The 13,430-nt window shown below is 38.8% G+C and overlaps 1 protein-coding gene across 4 annotated transcripts in view; it reads left to right on the forward strand.

The window, feature by feature from the left end:
* Positions 1 to 11,281: 11,281 nt before the first annotated feature.
* LOC132405366 (histone-lysine N-methyltransferase NSD2-like) overlaps positions 11,282 to 13,430 on the forward strand; it is a 215,892-nt gene continuing 213,743 nt past the window's right edge. Inside the window, exons 1-2 of one of the 4 annotated variants that reach the window (XM_059990116.1) lie at positions 11,282 to 11,331; positions 11,757 to 11,987. The gene's annotated coding sequence lies outside the window, so the exon portion shown is untranslated. The other 3 variants (XM_059990115.1, XM_059990117.1, XM_059990114.1) reach the window with 3 other exon arrangements.

Below are 13,430 nucleotides of genomic sequence, written 5' to 3' on the forward strand. Positions count from 1 at the left end.
AACACATGCACACAGACACACTCACACACACCAATACACACACAAAACACAGACATACACAAACACAGAGACACAGGCAAAAACACACATACAGGCACACCCACACAAGCACACACTCACACACAAATGCATACACACTCATAGACACACACACAAACATACAGTCAAACACACACACATATAAACACAGTCACACACACATCAATACACCCACAGTCACACACACACACACACACGCACGCACGCACGCACGCACGCACGCACGCACACACACACACACACACACACACACACACACACACACACACACACACACACACACACACACACACACACACACACACACACACACACACACAGAGTCCTGTGAGTATACTCAGTCTAATCCAGCTCATAGGCCACTGTTCAGCTACCATTTATTTCAACTATTTCAAATCTAGGATATTGACCGAGAGTCAGGAATAATCAGTGATCAGAATTCAACAAGTATGATTATATTTATCTGCTCGTTAATTAGATTAAAAGCTTTTCCTCTGTTCAGGATTTTTTTCCAGATTTTGAAGGTTGATTGTCCTTGATGTCCAATGGCTGTATCTAAATCCTCTGCCTTGGTTGATGTTGGTTGGTCCATTTGGCTTTACTATTATTTTTTGACGTAATAGACTGGTAGAAATGGATTAATTGCTCTGAAATTTTAGAGGGAATTTAGGGGCCAAGCCCATTGCTCTGAAGTTAGAGTCCTGAATAAAACTACACCAGTTAAGATCATTATATTTTCCTTACAATAGATGTATAGGGTGTGGAAATAGGCTCTTCGGCCTACCAAGTCCTCTGTATCTACCACTGATTTACATGCATCTCATTTTATTCTCTCAACACACCTGTTAACTTTTTCCATCTCAAATTTTACCACCCACCAATGTTAAAAACAATTTACTGTGGGCAACTAGTATACCAACTTGCACATCTTTGGGATGTGGAAGGAATCCAGAGCACCCAATGGAAACTCTTGTGATCACAAGGACAACATGCAAGCTCCACACAGACAGCGGTGGCGATGAGGATCAAACCAGAAACACGGAGGCAGCACCTCTACTTGCTGCACCACTCTGCTGCCTCTGGGATATTAATGAAAATGTTGACTTCTTAATTGATAGTACCTTTTCCATACAGACTATTTAATTAATTTAAATTAAATTCTCCAATGTCATAGTGGAAATGTGAATTTATGTCTCTAGATCTTTGCTAGCAGTCTTCTAACTTCTTAAATACCAGTGGAATAACATTACATGGAACTTGGACAGATATTTTCTGATTTTTGTATTAAACGTGGCAAGTATGAACGTGGGATATTTATTGAAACTGCAGTTGTTGGAAATCTGAAATGGAAATATGTATCTGATATGTTCAGAATAACAAATGCTGCTCATTTTTAAGGATCTACCTAAGTTACAAGGTACACCACAAAACTGAGACTGCATTATGGACAAGACAAACAAAATTGTTGGGTGGAATTAATTGTGGGAATCTGCAAAAATGTGCAGCAACAACAGATGGATCAAGGACTGGGTGGACAGACCTCAAGCCCGGGAGAGTAGTTGTATATTTTTTATATTCTGGGAGAAATCAAGAGAGAGGACATAGAACCCATAGGCAGCTGACAAAGACACTTGGAGTACATATGAGAGGGTACAGAGGCCCTGAGAATGCCTGATGGAGGATATTGACCAAGAAGGAGGCCAGGGATGTTAGGAATGATTGATAAGAAAACCATTGGACCTGATAACATAGCTCATTGTGGTACAGGCCTGATATTGTATGTTTTGTAATTTCTGTAATAACATTGTTTAAGTAGGGAAGTATCTGTAAAATTAAGGCAAGTACTGTAGATCAGTCAATTAGGATTCTCTCATTTACCAAGGCCTGATTTTTCTTTTCTAGAGGAACTAGAAACTTCGGGAGTTGCATATAGCTGAGGGTGGTTTTTGTGTTAAATTGTACACTTATACCTGGAGCAACTCCTTTACTGGAAGATTATTATTTCCCTCTAGGATTACTCATCCAATTCTAGCAAATTTGGAATTCTTGTCCACCTAGGTCCTGGTTTAACTTAATTTAGATTAGGCCTCCATTAATGTGAATTTTGCATATTATGTTCTTTTAAACAAGCAGAAAAGTTTTCCACAGTCTGGATGTAGGGTTTTGACTGAAAATGTCAGCAATCTCTTAGCCTCCGCTACAGTACTTGACCTACTGAGTTCTTCCAAAAGTTTTTCTTTGTTTCATAGTTTAGCAACTGCATTCTCCAAAGCATTACCTAATCTTAATACTTACCAATCCTCTGAAGTTATAGAAGGTAGGACAAAGAAAGCGACTATAGCTGTGTTGATCTTAATTTCATATTCTGTCAAAATGTGACTGAATCCTGGCAACCTCAGATCTAAGCAACACACATAAAATGCTGGTGGAAATCAGCAGGCCAGGCAGCATCTATAGGAAGAAGTACAGTCGACGTTTCGGGCCAAGACCCTTCATCAGGACTAAATGAAAGACGAGGAAGTAAGAGATTTGGAAGTGGGAGGGGGAGGGGGAAATGCGAAATGATAGAAGACCGGAGGGGGTGGGGTAAAGCTGAGAGCTGGAAAGGTGATCGGCAAAAGGGATACAGACCTGGAGAAGGGAAAGGATTATGGGACGGGAGGCCGAGGGAGAAAGAAAGGGGGAGGGAAGCACCAGAGGGAGATGGAGAACAGGCAAGTAGTGATTGTGAGAGGGACAGAGAGAGAAAGAAGAGAGAGAGAAAAAGAAAAAAAGGAAATAATAAATAAATAGATAGATAGACAAGGGATGGGGTAAAAAGGGGAGGAGGGGCATTAACATAAGTTAGAGAAATTAATGTTCAACCTCAGATCCAGTCTGTTTTACACTCTTAATTTATCAGAATTATGTTTACCTGTGCAATAATGCATTTAAATCCTTCTGGATATCTGTAGCTACTTTCCTTTCTCAATACTATTCTTAGGATATGGTCTAATTTGAAAGGCTTTCAGTTTATTTTGATATTCAGATTATGAGTTTAAAGTATAAATAACTAAACTCCCTATTTCTCTCTCTAAGACTTCATTCAAAGCCATCTCCCTGCTGGAAATTCACGTATTCATAGTTTTACGTGCATAACCCCATTTTATCGGCTGATGAGAGATTTTATTCACATTTTGAACTGACCGATCTTTATAAATCTACTTGTATCAATGTGTGAACTCTAACTAGGCCTTAGAATAAAATTGTATGGATTTCAGTTCAACACACACAAAATGCTGCCTGGCCTGCTGTGTTCCACCAGCATTTTGTGTGTTGTTGTTTGAATTTCCAGCATCTGCAGATTTCCTCGTGTTGGATTTCAGTTCAGTAGTTTAAAGTACCTATTTTAAATTCAGTATTCTGACTGGTCTACTCCAAACCAACATGCTAATTACTTAACTTTCCACCTAGCCTTCAGAGTAACTGTATTATTAATTGTTCCTCTTTTAAGTTACTAGGCATTATTTCTCCATTTGTTAAGTAAAGACAAAGCTCAGACTTCATTCATTTGCCTAAACTACAAATGAACTTCAAAACTTCCTTACTCTGCCAAAATATTGAAGGTATTATTGCTTCTAAATTCATGCCAATGTTTTCTGCAACTCAATGTTTCAATCCATCCAATTAAGAGCCCTGCCATGGCATAGAATTACCTTTTATCAAGCTAGAACTTAGAACAGTACCATATAAGAAAAGGTCCTTAGGCCCACAATGACTACATATTTTACAGTCTGTACGTACTGTACAGATCCCTTCACCCTTCTTAACCTGTAGCCTCTGATAAAAATAGATCACTTCTCTAACCTTACTCTGCCAGTTATTTTTCTGTCAAACCTTATAACCCCATTAACATATCTTTTATTCTACACCAAGATTTTTACATTCTTCCATAGATTCATCTAAGTCTATGATATAGAGGAGGTCATGTTTTCCATCTTATCCACAAAAGTTAGGCTAGTTAGGTTATTTCCACTTCCCAGCATTTAGTCCATAATCAGCTGTTCAGATGATCATCCAGGCAGTTCTGAAATGTTTTTAGTTGAAAGATATTTGCTAATTTCTCCTCTAATTCTTCCACCAGTTAATGTATATCCATGTGCTATTTTCATAGACTTGGAAAACACATCCTTCACATTCACCTTGTATGGGCCTCTCATTATTTTTTCACATCTATTAAATCTCACCTCAATCTCCTTTACTTCTAAATCCCTTCCTCTTCAAGATTCCTCTTTCTAACAATTTGTTAAAAATTAGCTCTATTTGTCGCAGGTACATTGAAACATACAGTGAAATACATCACTTGCATCAGCAACCAGCACAACTTGCCAACAGGTGCCAACATCGCACGTCCATGATTTACTAACCCTAACCCATACATCCTTGGAATGTGGGAGGAACCCAAAGCAAGCCCATGTAGTCATCGGGAGAACGTACAAACTCCTTACAAACTGCGGCGGAATTGAACTCCAATTGCTGGCTTTCTAAAGCATTACACTAACTGCTGTGCTTCTGTGCTGCTTCTAATATGATTCTAGCTTCTTAAGCCTAAACTCTGGAGTTTCTTCTCGTATCCTCTGCCTTTTGACCCTCTCTCTTTCTTTAAAACCCACTTACATGACCAATCTTTGGTTTAGCTGCGTAACGTCGTTCAGTGTCAAATTGTGCTTGAAAGCGCTCGACTGAATGATAATGGAATGTTTTATCACATTAAAATTGATACATAACTGCAAATTGTGACTGCTGATGTACCCTGTTGTTCTGATCAGCTAGTCTCCTGCTGCAGGTTAATGCATGTAACTGTAGTGTTCTCAGTTTCCTTGGCAGATTTACAATTCAACTGTATGGTAGTCCTTGCTTGCTATCTGTGTCCTCCACTCCCTCTGATTTCCAGTCTGGATGCAAAATGGTCTTTTTGAAAAATAAGAGCCAAATAGTTAAACCACTGCACAACAAGTCATCAGGTATAAAATTTTTAAAAAGCAGGTGCAAGCAGAGAAAGAGAGGTACTGGAAATTGTTGAACTCAGTATTGGATCCAGTATGTTGCAAAGAGCACCGGTGGAAGACGAGGTATCGTTCTTCATGTTAGAATGAGTGGACGTTTTAATTCTCCAACCCACTCCCACTCTGTTCCTTCCTGTATGTGGCCTTCAGAACTATTCTGTGAACTTTATGTGTAGTGCCTCATCTTCTTCTGGGCACACTGCAGCCTTCTGGTCTCATTATAGAATACAACAATTTCCAGTCATTCTCTGTCTATGTAAGAACTGATCAGTTCTGTTACAAGGTTATCCATCTGCAATGTTAACTCAGTTTTTCTCTCGTCACAAAACTGATTTGCTGGGCATTTCCAACTTTCTTTTTTTGGTTTCACTTTGCTGTGACAGCTTTGACCTGCACATCACAGTTTTATAGTTGTTCATTTGTTTTCTCGGCCTATCCTCCCTCATTATCAACCAGGTAGCTCTGTGAACAGCACATCACCATGGCAATTCCATCTTCATTCCATCAGAGATATTCTTGTCCTACCTACCCTGTGCCATTCACTACGCAATTTAAAATTAACTTGCTTTCTCAGTTTTCAGCTTCTGAAGGTGCTTGATTTAAAACATTAACCTTTTTCACCTTCTATAGATACTGCTAGACCCAATGAGCCTTTCTAGTATTTTGTTTTTTATATAAGCCTCTAAATAAACAATTTGTCTGAGTGATGGTGTCATGATTATAAACCAACACAGAAGAGGAAAAACACACACAAAATGCTGGAGGAACTCAATAGATCAGGCAGCACCAAAGAAAAGAAATTGGAATTGAGACATTCCGGGTCGAGACACTTCATCAGAACAGGAAAATATCCAGCAGCGTAGATATAAAAGATATCTTTCGTCATAGGGAAATGTAGGAATTATATTACTGATTCCTTTCTACCAGTAATCACCAGGCTTTTCCTTTTTTTTCAAAACAATAACATTTAGTTGGAATAATGAACAAATACAAATTTACTGATTTAGAACCCAAATTCATAATTTATAGAGTTATATAGGATGGAAGCAGGGCCTTTGGCCTAACATGTCCATGGTGACAAAGATTTCTATCAACATTAATCCCATTTGCCTGTGTTTGGCCAATATTCCTCTAAACCTTTCCTATAAGGTACATTTACCTGTTTAAATATCTTTTAAATTTTGAAATTGTAGTCTCCTCTACAGCTTTCTCTGGCAACTCATTCCATAAACTCGCTATTCTGTGTAAAAAAGTTGTCCATCGAGCCCCCTTTAAACCTTTTCTTTCTCACCTTAAACCTTCTATATGCTCTATAATCTGAATCTCCCCCTACTCTTGGAAAAAGATTCAGGTTATCTACCCTGTTTATGTCTATTAACATTCCTGTGAATATTTCTACACTCTCTCTAGCTTAATCACACTCTTATACTGTGGCAACCCTCAACTGCACACTATTCTCCCAACACTTCAGGAAAATAGTACAAAAATAAGGGGGAAAAAAGGAACAGAAGTTTAAACTGATTTTGTGATTAGTTATCTTTTATAATCACAACTCATTCATGATTTTTTTTTTAATATTGATAGTTCCGCACAGACTCAGAAAGAGGCAGATTAAAGTAGGCCAGAACTTTGAAGGAGTTATATTTTTGCAATTATGATTGTTCCCTAAGGCTATTCCAACAATAGCAGTTTTATCCATAGCTACCAGCTTGATAAATAACGTCAGTTGGGCCTCAATCTCAATCAAAATTTATAGAAGCCATTTGATTCCTTGAGCCAATTCAGTGCTTAGGGAGTTTGACTGGAATCGCTAAATTCAGGTAATTTCAAATTTGTTGTTGGGCAAACTAAAACTGTCTCAGGGGTGAAGACCATGAAGTGGTTTCCTCTTCATTTTAATTTTAAATAAATACGTGGGTGAGTCATGTCATACAGAACATAAACTGGACACTTGATCGTCAGCTATGTCATCTATATATCAATCCCATTTTATTCTCCCTGTATCTCCCTTAACAAAACTCCAACTCCTCTATTCCCCATACACACTAGCATTAATTTACAATGCTCAATCCCATGGGTTTGAGTTGTGGGGAGAAAACTGGAGTATCTGAAAGTAACTCCCAAGGTCAAAGGGAGATCTCCACACCAGCATCATAGGCGATCAGGATCGAATCTGGATCACTGGATCTGTGAGGCAACAACTTTAGTAGCTGCACCACAGCGTTAACCGTAGTGTAGTTGTTAGCACAACACTTTACAGTACCAGCAACCTGGGTTCAATTTCCGCCGCTGCCTTTAAGGTGGTTATATGTTCTCCCTGTGACTCCCTGTTTCCTCCAGATGCTTTGGTTTCCTCCCACAGTCCAAAGATGTACTGGTTGGCAGGTTAGTTGATTATTGTAAATTGTCCCATAATTAGGCCAGGATTAAACTGGGGGTTTGCTGGGCAAAATGGCTTGAAAAGACAAAAGGGCCTTGAAAATATATGAAAAAAATTGAAAATATATTCAATTTTAGTAGTGAGACCCTTGCCCCTATCCACCACTTGTCCCTGTTCCATCCATCCAACACCAGGGTCAAGCACAGTCCAGGTTTACAAGTAAAAAATAGCTTCTTGGGTGATGTTACTGCTGAATCAGGGCCTTTGTGTAAGTTAATATTTTTGACAAATCGCAAGAAGAAGGAAAAGTAGTAATAAGTTGCTTAACAGCTCCTTTATATGAATAAACTCCTATAGATGTGTGGTGGAGAGTATATTGACTGGCTGTATCATGGCATAGTGTAGAAACACTGCTGTATTTGAATGGGAAATCCTATAAAAGATAGTGGATTTGGTCCAGTCCATCACAGGTAAACCCCTCCCAACCATTGAGCTGTCTACATGAAACTGTTATGGGAAAGTAGCACCCATCATCAGCGATCCCTGCCACCCAGGCCATGCTCTTTTATTCATGCTTGTCATCAAGTAGAAGGTACAAGAGCCTCAGGACTTGCACCAGCAAGTTCAAAAACAGCTACTATCCCACAACCATCAGGCTCCTGAACAAAAGGACTAACTACAGATGCCCATTCATTAAGATGTTCCCACAACCAAAGATCTCATTTTAAGAACTCTTTATCTTGCTATCTCATGTTCTCATTATTTATTACTTTTTATATTTACATTTCCACAGTTCATCTGCACTCTGGTTGATCTTTCATCGATCCTGTTATAGTTACTATTCTGTAGATTTGCTGAGTATCCCGCAGTAAAATGAATCTCAGGGTTATATATGGTGACATATATGAACTTAGTTAATATCATTTGCTTTGAATTCTGAATAAGATTACTTCACTGCGACACTGTATACCAACATTATTAGACTATGCTATGGTAAGTCTCTGCCATTACTTTTGACATACTTGTACTTCCCTCCTACTTTCGTTCTTTTCCATTAATACTTTAAAAACATATTCAAGGTATAAACTCATCTACTGCCCAAAATATCATGCTACACGAGAGCTCCAAGAAAGATACACAAAACTTTTTTTTCTTTAACCTGAGGCATCTGATGTGGAAAGCAAATGTTCAGCATCTTTTAAAACAAAAAGTTAGGATTAAGAATTAGCAACTTCTTTCTTTCCATTCACATTCTTGTTGAAGGTTGATATTCGAGCCACATCTTCTCAATATTGTGCAGGATGGGTTCAGGTACAAGCAGGTCAGCTTGTTTCATGTGTTGATGCCAATACTGGTGGAAAGAAGTAAATGATGTTATTTCCTTTGTAAGATCAGTATACTATGGGTGGAGTATGGATATTAATGATCTTGATTAGTTCATGCTGAGTCCCTTAATAGGAACTCCTTTACTAATTCTACCAAATATTTTTTCCTCACACCTGAGAATAGAATACTCAAGAATTCACATTTGTTCACTTAAAGTAGCAGAATTGCATTTCATCTTTATTTTATTTAATTTGGGATAATTTTACACATAAAACTTTCAACCTGATAAAATTTTGGAAGGTAGAAATCCAGTCCGGTGAAGAATTGAAAATTACTTCCATATTTGCTTTGAACTGTGTTTAATTTTGGTCCTTCACAGTTTTAGATTTCTATAAGCCTCACCTCTATTATATGATGTAGAATTTTGTTTATGTTCTGGTGAATAACCTGGACAATGTTTTTAAAACTATGTCAAAAATGTAGATCAATATCGTTTGGCACAGAATAGCAACAAATAAGTAAGAATACAAGAATGTCCAGATTGATTTCAAAGCTGAGAGCAACTTGGAGTAAAGTCCTAAATAAACATCTTAAACATCCAAGATATATGCACAAACTAGCTGGATATTCCCAGCATCAGTGGCGAGAATTACGTGAGTTCACCAGAAAATAATTTCTATTGGTACAGGAATTCCTATGTGCAGCGAACGAATGGGAATGTTCGATGATGAGGGAACGTTGCTATTCACTTCGTTCACTTTGTCAACCAGGCTACGTTAGGAAGCCATAAAGGTGAATCTTTTGCGCATTAACCAAACTGTACGCTATTGTCTACAGTACATCACGACAATTTCATAAAAAAACACTCCTCCTGTATCCTACAGCAATCCGACCTTTACACGAATCAGGGACAAACTTCCAAAATAAAACTCTGGCTATCGAAAAAGTTTATCAGTAACATAACTAGAGGCGTTTATAGCGAGCTGACTGCTGCTGACGGCTTCTCCCGGCCGAGGACCTAACAGCCCAGATGTGCAGCGAGCTCGATTCAGGAGGCTGCTGTAGAAAGATGGGGGGGGGGGGGGGGTAGATTTAATCACACGTGGCAAATGTAGAGAATGTAAAACGCTTTTATTTTGCTGTGTGGTCGGTAGTCACCTTTTTGCTCAACGAAGCTACAGCTTTCAAATAAACACAGGGAGATTAAACGTTTCAAATCATGGATCATCCAAAACGAAAATGACTTTCTGACACCCCCGCCCTTTCACTCAAGGATTCGAATATTTGCAAATAATAGGGCAGCAGAGTTCATTGAGACAAAATGATGGAAATAATTTGCATGTTTTGTTCCCGTGTGCACTTGTTTTATTTCGGCACGGATCATGTAAATCAGGCAAAATTACTGAACTCATCCATTTTGTTCTGTCCTGAAATCTTGGTTTATTTTCAGCAGATTTTCCGTACTCCTAAACCGTACCGCCCAGCCACTCGAGATCTAAATCCTCAAAGTCCTTCACGGGCAGATGAGGATCCTGTAACTCCCATCCTAATCTCTGGTATTTCACATTTCGTGTGCAACCCGTGGCCATACATGACATGAAAATGAAATGCCCAAGTAATGTTCCTTCCAAATTCTGAGACGACAGGACGTCTCAATCGGTACTTTAAATAAAAATCTGTACGGATTATTTTGATTTTAAAGGAGCAGGGTGCATGTCAAATTAAAGTGGTGTCAGCCCCTCAGGGTGACATTTTCATCCCACTCGTCGAGGTCTTTTTTTTAACATGATTTTGGTTCTTCTGCAGGGGCAGAATTGCTAGAACCTTCTGCAGACAGGAACTTGATAGACGTGATGGGTTTTCTTTAAAAAGATATGCACCCAATGGAAGTCAAAAGTTGCATGCGTGTACGTTCTTGAGTGTGACTACGAGAAAATGGAGGCTGAAAGAGATGTCAGAGCCCACAATGGCACCCCCTGCTCTAAAGAGTGCTCCTACTTCAAGCCACTGATTTCTAGACGATGTCAACCCCCACCCCCCCTCCATCATGCAACACAATGGCCCAGCATACCAAGAACGACGGGAAAACAGTTAACATGATCGAACTGAACTGTTTTTTTTAAAAACTGATCAGTCATTTTATTTGTAATAAATTGAGCCCTAGTAAAATCTAAGATGGCGGAAGTGACGCAAAATGGCGGGGAGGGGATGGAAGGAGTAAGTATCTTAGTACTTTTTTGTTAAAAAAAAGGAGAAACTGGTCTTTTTTGCATTAATTTTTTTTCACAAAAGAGTTTGTTGGGGGGTAGTTGAAATAGATTGGGAGCAGAAGCTATGCCTGAGGTGGAGACAGATTGGCCGTTGGCAACTGCAGCTCGACATCGGACTCAGGCTCGCGGCAGCCAGCGGATCGCGCCTGTTGTCCGTTGGGGGGGGGGGGGGGTGATAGGAGAGGGGGGGGGAAAGAGGAAGAAGGGGGGAGGTGCAAGGACGCGCGCTGATTGGCTCAGACGGTGCTGTCACCAACAACAAGACAGGTCGGTAAGTGCAGCGAGGAAAAAAACCTAAGGCAGAGAGAGCGCAAAATAAGCACGGCCATGCCGATTCTGCACGGCCAATGCTGAAAACAAGGCCGGTGACGGTCACTGCAGCTGCACAATGTTTGCATTGTTTAGAGAATATGTACTTCCGGTAAAATAGGTCCGTTTTTGGCTTTTTTTGGGGGGCAAGGGAGACAGATAAGTAGAGTGGGCACTGCCCACCAGCCTAGGCCTACGGCAGTCAGCCAATAGTGTTCTGGAGCAGCATGGAAATGCAGGGGTATTGAGAATTTTGGGGGGGGGTTAGGAGTGGGTGGGGGTTTGAGGCGTGTTTTGGGTTTTGTGCTGGGAAACGCAGGGTCACGTTTTGTGCCTTTTTAAAAAAAATTCTTCTATTCCATACGTTCTCATTCCGTCTTTTGATAGTGTAAGAGTGCCAGAACAGCTGAAGATGAAGGGCCGCCATGTTGCACCAGGAACTTTTCATGTTAAACCTTAATCCAACTCGGGAGTGATTTATTTTTTTGTTTTCGGGAGGGCAGGAGAAGCATAGGGTCTTTAAGCAATTGACGGGGAAAAAGATCGCAAGTTTCAATGAACTGTCATTTGCAAAGCGAAAGAGCACGGGATCTGAAGGCAATCAGAAGGAAGCTTAAGGTGAGTTGGAGTCCCAAGAGTGATGTCAGAATGTTGTCTCCATACGCAATTTGTAAATCGAGGTTCAAATTAAACTGAAATTTAAGGCTTGTCTAATGAATGGGCAGGTAAGATATTGTCTCATCGCAGACTTTATTGAATTTTTCAAGACTTATTAGTGTTTATAAAACGTTTCAATGAGGAACAAGAGTGGTTATAATGTGCTGTGTAATGGAGCATTTTCAAAGAAAGTTTCTTATTTCATGTATTCGAACATTTTTTTCCATTTACCATTTTTGAGATTTTATACTTTTGGGTTTGGTGTTAAATAAATATAACAAAGTAATAGTATGTATTTGGAAAGCCTAACTAATGTGGATGGTAATATCCCAAGATTTTATGAATGGCTAGTTTGATGCTTATTATAATGGTATTATACATAATATATCCTTGCTTTTAGACAAATAGGAGGAAATCTTACATTTTTTAAAATCAAAGGAGAAAGGGAATTAAAATGATTTGGTATAGATTGAGCAGATATGGCCAAAGAGTGATAAAACTTGAGGAATAGAATTGTGGTCCTGGTATAACGTGATACTGTGGACATATTGTACTTGAATTGTCAAATGTGCAAATATATGTTGCATGATTGTCAATTTTGAATATACTTTTGCTACTTTGGTGTTTTCCTTCCAGTTATCCTACCATATCTGCAAACGTTTGAATTCGGATTCAGCAGTTTGAAAATTTAGTATAATATTCTTTCTGCATTCCCTTTTTGAATATTGTATGGAAACACATTTAAGAGGAAAAAAGTTCTGTTTGCCTCCTCCCCCATTATGGGAAGAGGTAACGTCCAAATTTAATTTCTGATAGTTAATTTCTGCATACATTATTAAATACAAACTTTGCAAAGGAATTTTAACAGATTGCTTTAAAGGAAAATGTTTTGGGTGCAGATTTGGGCCATGTGGATAAATTTATCCTGATGGATGATTACAATAGTGTTATAGTCCTTCACTGGTTGGTTTCATTTTTTAAAAAACTGGAAATAACTTTATAACTCCAAAATTGAGCTTTATAGTTGTTGTCTCTCTTTTTGTGGCTTGTATCTGTTTAGGGAGATATGAACATATTCATGTTGCAGTCAGAATTAAAGTATGCAGTATATTTTGCATTTTAATTATTTGTGCTAATTCTGCAAAATATATTCTATTTGGCGTATTTATTAAATGAATGGCTGAGTAATTCAGACTTACTCAGGTTCCAAACTCCAACATTGTTGATCAAGACAGTAGAAATACTACATGTAGGGTTTGCGTTTCAAGGGGAAAATTGATGTGATTTACAATGTGTAATTGCTCTTTAAAGAAATATGTATTAATCTTGGATATAGAGAGGGATAAGTTCAAACAGTAGACTATTAAAGAAACTCACTGATTTGCGCAGTATTTGTGGAAGCAA

This window comes from Hypanus sabinus, chromosome 15 (genome assembly GCF_030144855.1).
Source record: "Hypanus sabinus isolate sHypSab1 chromosome 15, sHypSab1.hap1, whole genome shotgun sequence".
NCBI lineage: Eukaryota > Metazoa > Chordata > Chondrichthyes > Myliobatiformes > Dasyatidae > Hypanus > Hypanus sabinus.